This window comes from Oryzias latipes, chromosome 19 (assembly GCF_002234675.1).
Source record: "Oryzias latipes chromosome 19, ASM223467v1".
NCBI lineage: Eukaryota > Metazoa > Chordata > Actinopteri > Beloniformes > Adrianichthyidae > Oryzias > Oryzias latipes.
The window spans coordinates 229,487-239,680 of NC_019877.2; the positions used below are offsets into that span (position 1 = coordinate 229,487).

At 42.7% G+C, this 10,194-nt stretch overlaps 1 long non-coding RNA gene across 1 annotated transcript; it reads right to left on the reverse strand.

The window, feature by feature from the left end:
• Positions 1-8,428: 8,428 nt before the first annotated feature.
• Positions 8,429-10,194, reverse strand: LOC111946464. The gene is made up of 2 exons (XR_002872186.1): positions 9,848-10,194; positions 8,429-8,976 (listed from the first exon to the last, which is right to left on the reverse strand). It is a non-coding gene; the product is annotated as an uncharacterized LOC111946464 (long non-coding RNA).

The following is a 10,194-nucleotide window of genomic DNA, read 5'->3' on the forward strand; positions in this document are numbered from 1 at the left end:
TTTCGTTGACCTTTGACCTCAGGGAGAGAATTAAAAAAGATGTATACTGCTTCCAAGGGGCATCATGGAAAAAAGGTTTCTTGTTTTGCCAAAATGTTAACGGCGTGAGCGTGGCGAGCTCGCAGAAGTTACGTTCTTTTATTGCTCGCATTTCTTTCATCAAAATAGTGAAAATGTGATCCATGAATCGAAGTCTCAGCCTGAACTAAACAATATTAACAGACCTAATGAACATTTTAGGAATGTGGGCGTGGTTAAAAACTAACCCCCACCTCAGGAAATCCAAGTTTACTTTTGCAGATTCTTCTAAGAATGACAGTAGCCGCGGTTACATGGGCAGAATATCTTGATGGGATCAATGGTCGGGTTAAAATTCACCCGTGCACATGGGATCAGAAAACCTCTTTCCGATTAGAACAAACGTTCCCATGAATCACACTTTCGGTCGGAATGAATCATTTGGGCATGCGCAGTCGTGTTGAGCGACATTTATTTCTGCTTCCCCAAACTCGCTGCGTGAGCTGGCGGCTCTCCTGAGTCCTGCAGCCGCTAACCCAGAGCGGCGGGACGGCCCGCAGTCTGAATTCTCCCACGCATAACAAAACGCAGACGTAACAAGCATCCTCCCCCCCTCAGACACAAAGTTATTACTCCAGCTCCTCTGCTCACTCGGGTGCCAGTGGACCGAGTGAGCAGTCGGGGGGCACGAAGTGCTCCTGCCCCGCATCTCCCTCGTGAGGGGTGATAGAGAGGGGAGAGCCAGCGGGGCGAGAACGGAGCGGCGCTTTTCACGGGGCGTCCGCAGAGCAGCTGGTCGGTCCCGTATGAGCTCCAAGGCTTTCTCTCAGTGAAACACCTTCTATGCGTGACGTAACCCAGAGCAGTAGTGACACACGATCGGAATGACCGTTTACATGCTCCACCATCGGATAAACGTTCGGTATAACCCAGCTATCTCCATCGGAAAGAAATTCTGATCCGAACGAGTCTGACCGGGGCAGAGTATTCCGAACGGCGCGTTTACATGACGCATTTTCTTTCCGATCAGGTGTTCATTCTGATTACTTTTGCCCATGGAAACGCAGCTAGTGACCTGATCGTCACCCCCCCAGACAACCAAAACTTTGGAGACGAAAACGAGGATCCCGCTGACCGACGGCGGAGCACACCTGTCGCTCGCGGGTGCTCCGCGCTTGTCCAGTGGGATCCTCGGCCTCTCCTTCCTCCGCGGAGCTCGGCAGCTGGCAGCGGTGTGACACCGCGCTATATGCCCTCGCTCAGCGGCCAGCCGCCGAGCTCCGGAGGAAATAAGAAGCAAGGATCCCGCTGACAGACGGCGAGGTCTACACCCTCGCTCCGCGGAGGAAAGAAGAAGCGAGGAATCCGCCACAGCCGCGCGCCGCCGCGCCGGAACGCGGACTCAGCCCGCTGAGCGCTGGGTATGCGCGAGCGACAGGTGTGCTCCGCCGTCGGTCAGCGGGATCCTCGTTTCTTCTTTCCTCCGCGGAGCTCGGCGTCTGGCCGCGGTGTCGCGTACCAGCGACACGCTACGCCCTCGCTCAGTCAGCGGGCTGAGTCCGCCACAGCCGCGCGCCGCCGCGCTGTCGCCTGGAACGTCGCGGAGAACGCATTTATCTAATCTAATATATTTTTTTCAAATGTTTATCCATATGATTTATAATAAAGCTGCTCATAGCCCTGGCCCTGTTGTCCTGCTACAATCATCTTCCTGATCCTGTCCGTTCGCAGCCGTCGCTGCATGTCTGCATTTAAAGCACGAAGAGATCATTTCTCATTAAAATGCAGGAGAAAACTAAGTTTTTCTGTAGAAATGCATTTTTATTTCACTCTCTGTGTTCATACAAAATGATTGAGAGACTTGCTGTATGGAGTCCTATACTGTTCATAATTAAATAAATAAATATTTGATTAAATAAATAAATGTGACCTCATGAAAATACACAATCAACCAATAAATCTCTCATAAATATATAAAAAGATTATGAAATTGTGAAAAACCTGCATACTGATTTTATATAAGCCATTATATTATTCAATATATTTCATTTTGCTTTAAAAAACTGTTCATTATTTTATAACAACATTTTTAAATATTCACTTTTAATCATGTGGAATATTATTATAATTCTGTCTTTTTTCAGAAGCTCGTATTTCAAAATCAATATTTTCCAAAGTAGCTTTGTTTTATTTCATGTTGCTGTTTTTCACAATGACGTATTTATTTCATGAAGAGCTTTTTCAGGAGAATGGGTCTATCTGTCAATCAGTGAAAGTGGGCGGGGTCTAAACGCTCATTGGCTGATCCATGTAAATCGACTCTTATTCCTCGATACCCGCTCAGCGGTGTGCCAGTCAGAGAGATGACATATTTCAGCGATATCTGCGCGGCTTTGCAGACATTAGAGATCAAATAGAGACAAACGATCTGTCTGCTGCAGAAGATGCAAACATGGACGACTCTGTTTTTGTAGTTTGAGGGTTTGTGTGGACCAAAGCACAGAGAGGAGCTCCGGTCGTCCACGTCTATAAGTCCCCCGTTGAAACACTCCTCATTCTTACGCCATTCACTCAGAGCTCACATCGTGCCTGATGTCGGCTCACAGGAGGTGAGCTGGCGGACCGACAGTCAGACCAGGCAGCTGCCCAAAGCGGGACAAGCCTGCTGAGGCCCCCTGAACCTTAAAATATTTTTCTATTTTCAATGAGACAATGATTATAATCAGGTCCTCTGATTTTATTTTTCCCTCCCTTCAAAATGTTGAACCTTTCCTGCGATGACGTTTCTGACCGTGGTCGGAAAACGCAGCGGAGATCCGGGATTGATTGAGCAATTCTGCAGCCAGGGCTTACTCCAAGAATCAGACTCTGCACTTTGGAGGAAACCTTTTTTTATTATTACTTTTCCGGGTGACAGGGCAACAGACCCTTAACGTGCGCTCACACATACACTCTCGCGCTGCCTGGGCGCTCTGATTTACACGTAATTTAAGACGTAGTTTGACTGCGCTGAGCTGAAGCAGAGACTCTCTGGAATTGATCTCATAAACTCAAAAATAGAAACATTGTTATGTGAAACTATTCAAAATAAATCAACCTGATCTCTTAACACTCCATGTGCATTGTGCATCCATGCATTTTTACTGAGACAAGCGCAGGCAACCGCTCCATGTGGCTATCAGGCTAAAAACATTAGCTGGTAGCCCATCCCACACGCGCATGTTGCGTTCATGGAACTCCAGTTCATAGAAATTTTGTGGAACTCCAACAACCACCCAGCCTAACTTAGGCCACTACTAGATGTTAATGAGAAGATGAAAATTGCAGAAGCGACCACAAAACCACCTGAATTATACACACTTGCCCAAAGCCACTTTTATCCACAAATTTTGAACAAAAACTGCCCAATTTCGTGTAACACTGTGGATGTGTTGAGGTGCAGACTCCCCCTAGTGTTGAGGAGAGTGCATTGCGCCGTCACGTTTGCTGAAGCATCTTCGATCGATGTAGTCAGGGTGCTGCTGCTCATGTCTGAGTAAAGGAGTAGCCAATCACAAAAGTGTCTCCGCCTTGTCTAGTTTGATTGACAGACAGACTCATTCTCCTGAAAAAGCTCTTCATGAAATAAATCAGCCATTGTGAAAAACAGCAACATGAAATAAAAACAAAGCTACTTTGGAAAATATTGATTTTAAAATCCAAGGTTCTGAAAAAAGACGTAGAATTATAATAATATTCCACATGATTAAAATGAATATTTTTAAAATGCTGTTTTAAAATAATGAACAGGTTTTTAAAGCAAAATGAAATATATTGAATAATATAATGGCTAATTTAAAATCAGTGTGCAGGTTTTTCACAATTTCATGATCTTTTTATATATTTATGAGAGATTTATTGGTTGATTGTGTATTTGCATGAGGCCATATTTATTTATTTAATTAAATATTTATTTATTTAATTATGAACAGTATAGGACTCCATATTGCTGTCACATTTGAACGTTTATCAGAAGAGTTATTGAAGCAGGAAGTGTGAATCTGTGAAGGTCTTTCTAACTTGACCAAGTTCACCGAATCCAGCACTCTGATTGGTTGACTCCGCCTCCTCTTACCCTCCCTCCCCCCCTAGTCCCATTATCGGACACAGATCACTTTTGACCCAAGTTTCTCGCAAGGAATGTGTCAGAAGTCAGAGCGCAGTTGTAGCGCACCTGTGATTTACGGCAGCAGATTCGAGCACACGCAAAAGCACATTTGAGCAGTTGTAATCACAGATTTAAAGTTGTAACTCTAAATGAACACATGCAAATGGAAATTTGTCAGTTCACAGCAGAAGATTTTTACACACAGATGCAGATTTTTGATGCACAAGTATTCAGATTCTATATTACAAGTTCTCAAATCAAATCTACAAGTGCGTTCTTTTTGACACATTTTTACCCTCATAAGTTCTGCATTGTGCTCATATCTGCTCCTTTGTACTATGGGGGGGGGGGGGGTGTCTTCTTTCACGTCCTCTCCTCTCTCCGTTCCGTTCTCATGCTGTTCTCTCCTAGATCCTCTTTACCGAAGTAACGCAATAACACATTAGGGCCGCTCTGTACATTTTGGAAATAATGTAAGACTTTCACCTTATGGTTGTGAAAGTAGTGAATATAGAAAATATGATAAAAGGCAGAGAGCGACATGCAGCTCAAGAGCCGCCTGTTAACCCCGCCCGCACTGAAAAATGAAGGTCCCGCCCCTCTGCCTCGCCGATAAGCCATGCAAATTTCAGCCAATCAGATTAACCAGAAAGGTTCCTGCCCCAAAAGTGACAAAAACGCCCCTTAACACTGAGCGTAAATCCACATGAGCGCGCAAAAAGGAATTGACCGCGCAGGATCACTGCTCAGTTAGGATTGCGCCTGCGCGGTTTTAAGGTTCACTCACTCAGTTCCTAAATACGCCTGCTTAGTTGTCTTTACGCCCTTTCAGTTTATGTCTGTCTCTGAGATCTGACGGGGGCTCCTGACCCCCACCCTCATCTTCGTCACTGTCGTCTATGGAATTACAAATCTGCCAATAAGTGAAAGGGCGTAAAGACAACTAAGCGGGCGTATTTAGGAACTGAGTGAGTGAACCTTAAAACCGCGCAGGCGCAATCCTAACTGAGCAGTGATCTTGCGCGGTCAATTCCTTTTTGCGCGCTCATGTGGATTTACGCTCAGTGTTAAGGGGGCGTTTTTGTCACTTTTGGGGCAGGAACCTTTCTGGTTAATCTGATTGGCTGAAATTTGCATGGCTTATCGGTGAGGCAGAGGGGCGGGACCTTCATTTTTCAGGGCGGGGGGGTTAACAGGCGGCTCTTGAGCTGCATGTCGCTCTCTGCCTTTTATCATATTTTCTATATTCAGTACTTTCACAACCTTATGGTTGTGAAAGTACTGAGGTCTTACATTTTCTCCAAAATGTACAGAGCGGCCCTAATGTGTTGTGTGACTTCAGTAAAGAGGATCTAGGAGAGAACAGCATGATGACGGTACGGAGAGAGGAGAGGACGTGAAAGAAGACACCCCCCCCCCCCAGGGTACAAAGGTGCAGATATATGAATAATGCAGAACAACTTCGTTTGGAAACCCTTGAAATGCAAAGAGACACGATTATGAGGCATAGTTTAAACTGCAGCTATCAGCTACGCGGAAGAACACGGGAATAGAGCAGCTGTGGTTCGGTTAAATTAGATCTTCACAGATTCGGACTTCCTGCTTCAAATACTCTTCTGATAAACTTTCAAATTTTTCAGCAAGTATCTCAATCCTTTTGTATTAACACAGAGAGTGAACTACAAAAGCATTTTTAAAGAAAAAATTTCGTTTTTATTGCCTTTTAATCAGAATTGTTCGTTTCAAGCTGTGAATACAAACAGAGCAGCGAGCCGGCTGCCAAGGGACCGTCAACAAAGTGCTACCTCTGTGAAACACCATTCTATAAAAATCAGTGAACTTTTAAAAAGCGAATAAATGTCTATATTTATATGAACTGGTAATGAAGACTCATCAGCATAGTCATGCTGCATTATTATTTATTATACTAAATTTTGTTAGAAAGTCAACCTCCATTTTATTTCTTATAGTTTTTAAATTTAATAGAGATATGAATCATAACATAAATGCACTGTAGCTCTGAAGATACTAAAGCTTCTGTCACCAAACCTCCTGTACTGACTAATCATGACCTTATTTTATTTTATTATATTATATTTTCCTACTAAAATAAAGATTATGCAAAAAAAAAAAATATGGCATCTTCAGAGCTATTGAGGATTTTTGACCAAATCTGATCCATTTGTAAATATGAAAAATTCCTATAAATAAACAAAGTGAACTATTGACATTCTTTATTTTAGTATGAAAATAAGGTCATGTCAAGTTACTGATAACTTTAGTCATGATTCATATCTATTAAAATTTGAAAAAGTATATGAAACAAGATAAAAATAAAGATGGACTTTCCTACAAAATATGTATTGTAACAAGAAAATGCCTTATAATAGTTTTATGATTTTTTTTGTAAGATTATTGATTTTTACACAGTGGTGTTTCACAGAGGTTGCACTTTGTTGACGGTCCCTTGGCAGCCGGCTGCTGCATGTCTGCATTCACAGCTTGAAGCGAACAATTCTGATTAAAAGGCAAAAAAACGATCTTTTTTCTTCAGAAATATATTTGTGGTTCACTCCCTGTGTTAATACAAAAGGATTGAGATACTTGCTGACACATTTGAACGTTGATCAGAAGAGTTATTGAAGCAGGAAGTCTGAATCTGTGGAGATCTTTCTAACTTATCGAACCTCAGCTGCCAGAGAATTTAAAATAATGAATCCATGGTTCACAAGTGAGAACGCTGGAAAACCAACTCCGACAAGACAAGTAGACGCAGCAGCAGCTGAGTTTCCGCGGAAAAGGAAAGGCCTGCGTTGGAAGAACGACTCGAGGCTGAGCGCTGCAACTTCCAGCAGATGACCGTGAAAAGTTGTCCATCCTCCCCCCTTACCGGGACGCAGCGCCGGCGAGTTACGCCACACTTTGGGACTGCAGGACTTAAACTTGGCCTGACGCGTCTGCTGTCACTGTTCTTTGGAGCCGCATAGCAAAGAGACGGATTCTGATGATGAGGAAAGGGAAGCTGGCGTGTCTGATAGATGCAGTCCAGCTGTTCCAGATGCAGAAGATGAGGACTTTGATGGATTAGAAATGCTGATTGATGACTGAAAAAATAAATCACAAACAACTCAGTTTTGCGCTCGCTGCCTTTTTTAAACACACACCAGCGTGCATGTTTCACCGGTATGTGTGTTAACGTTAAACAGAAAAAAACACTCAGAACTGAAACGGCGCTGTTGTAATGATAGGAGGGGGTTATGGCACATAACATGGCTTTAATTGTGTGTTTGTCTGGCAGGTCAGTGTGTGGTGTGGCTCATTAAATATCACAGTTAGAAATGTCAGCTCTTTGTGTCAAACTTGTTTGTTTCTCCCCCCCCCCCCCCTGTTAGAGGCAATCATAGAAAAAAAACGCGGATGTAACGTGGATTAAAACATTAACCAACGACCCAAAAATAAGGTAAGAAAGTGCAGCTGGTTTATTTGTGGTGTAAGTATTTCTCATGTGAAATTCACTGTATTTGTTACCGTTTTAATGCTTTTAATCCACGTTACAGCCGCTGTTCCTTTTCTATTAAAGCCCCAAAATTAAAGTCCCGCCCCGCTGCTTGGCATGCAAATTTCAGCCAATCAGATCAACCAGAAAGGTTCCTGCCCCCAAGTGACAAAAACGCCCCCTTAACACTGAGCGTAAATCCAGGTGAGGGCGCAAAGGAGAATTGACCGAGCAGGATCACTGCTCAGTTAGGATTTCAGCCGTTCAGTTGTAAAATACGGGGTCGCTTGGTTAGAATTAAGCCATCACAGTTTTAAAGTTCACTCACTGAGTTTCTAAATACGCCCGCTTAGTTGTCTTTACGCCCTTTCAATTTTTGGCATTTATGTAATTCGATAGTCATCGGTCTCAGAGGAAGCTGGAGATTTGTCCTGACTGCTCTGCTGCGGTTCTGCTCGCTCCTCTTCATCAGCTTCTGCTTTTATCCACTTGGTGGCGCTGCAAGCTGGAGCTTCTCTCCCTGTCTCCATTAGGCTGTGATGAAGCTGTGAACTCCTCTTCATCATCATCTTCAGTCTTCACTGTGATGACGGGGAATGGGAACTCATCCAGTCGCTCCTGACAGTCCCAGACTTCCTCGTCCTCCTTCTTTATGTGGACTAAGTTTTTTTTTTTTTTTCAAAACTTTATTGAATGTAAAAAATCAATACAAAACAATGTTGAACAGTGAACAACGAAGGAACAAGCCAGGGGGTTTGTACATTTTATGCATATATATTGAAACTAATACACAGATCTAATGTTTTGATGGCGTTCTTATTATCAGAGTTTCTTATTGTCTTAATGTATTGTTTGAACTCATTAATAAAGATTGAGAAATGAGGGGTATGATTCGTTACTTTTGATTTATGAATGTGCCATTTGCATAAAAACAACAAAAGGTTAATGAGGAACAACTGTTCTTTTTTATGAGATGGACAGTGGGTGATGCCAAACATAATATTTTCTAAGTACAGGCGGAAGTCAGGGTCAATGTGGGCAGAAATGAAATGACAAACTTTAGACCAGAGAGTGGTGGAAAAGGGACATGACCAAAATAAATGTACAGCATCTTCAGGGTGTTCATGACAAAAAGAGCAAGTAACATCAATATCTTCCTTGAACCTTTGTAGATATAGTTTGGTTGGATAGAATTTATGGATTAGTTTGAATGAGATTTCTTTCTTTATGTGGACTAAGTCCTGCTTGTCCTGGTCCAGATCAGAGCGGTTGTCATGGAAACGCTCTTCTTTCAGCTCCAACAGCTGCTGAACATCTGTAGGAAGCAAAGGAACAACGTCACTCTGATGACTGAACCTCTTGTTTTGGTGAACTGACCATCAGGAAGTGAGAATCAGAGTGATGGACGGAGCAACCAGACACTTTATTCAGGCACGGATCTGATGGGTTTGAGGAGCAACTGTCATGTCGTTACGTCAAACATCAAAGTAAATCCGTTTTTCTGAAAAACCTACGTTTACGATGGCCACGCCCACGTGGTTAACGGGATCAATAATGACTCAGAAGTGGGTTCAGGGTAGAAGAGCTATTCTGTTTTAATTAACTTAATGCTTCTGGTATTCATTTTATTTTTAAAACAGAATTTCATCCAAATCTGAATTACAGTTAACAATAAAATAAGTGCAAAAAAGAAGACAACAGTATATAACAGTAATAAGGAAAAAACAAAACAAGTTTCGTCATAAATCATCAGGAAAAGTTAGAACGAAACTTTTTTACGTGTTTGTGAAATGACTGAAGAATTCTTTTCTTTTGAAAGTAACCGGAAATCCTGGGTCACCGGAGTATTATTGTCTCTTTTTTATTTTTTATTGAAGTTTACCGGCAGAATAATGCAGCACGCGGCGTTAAGAGGCTTTGAAAGGAATTTGACGCCAAAATAAATAATAATCCACTCGAGTTTTCTGTCATTTAGCGACTTCATAGTTTTGACGGGCTCCTAATGAATCTAGGTGCTGCGTTCAAGATCACCGGGATGTCGAGGTTTTTCTGGGCTCCATTCAGATCGATGGATTTGATTGCAAAGTATTTATGTCGTTCTCAGCCCTTCCTCGGATAATCATTTCACGGTGTCTGTTTTTGCATGAAACAGTTAATAATTAGCCGTTCTATCCCGACAGACTGACCGTTATATCTGTCATGTTTCTCAGCGGCGGCTTCCCGGAAAGTATCCTCCGCCTGGAGCTCCATGAGGCATTCACGGTCCCCTTTGTATTCTAGAGGTTCATGAGCGCCGAGACCATCCATGAATGTTTCTTTTTTTAGTTAAACCAATCGCTGTTTTGACCCGGACGGGGCCTGCGGATAAAAAAACACGCATACACACGCGCGCACACACGCAGCTGTGAAAGACCCGAGATTATTTTATTTTCTCGTCTACAGTATTTTCAACAGGCATCTGTGCGGACACCCCTTCCTCAAACAGGCTCGTTTTTTATTTTTTAAATTGAAATATAATCGTTACAAAACTCTC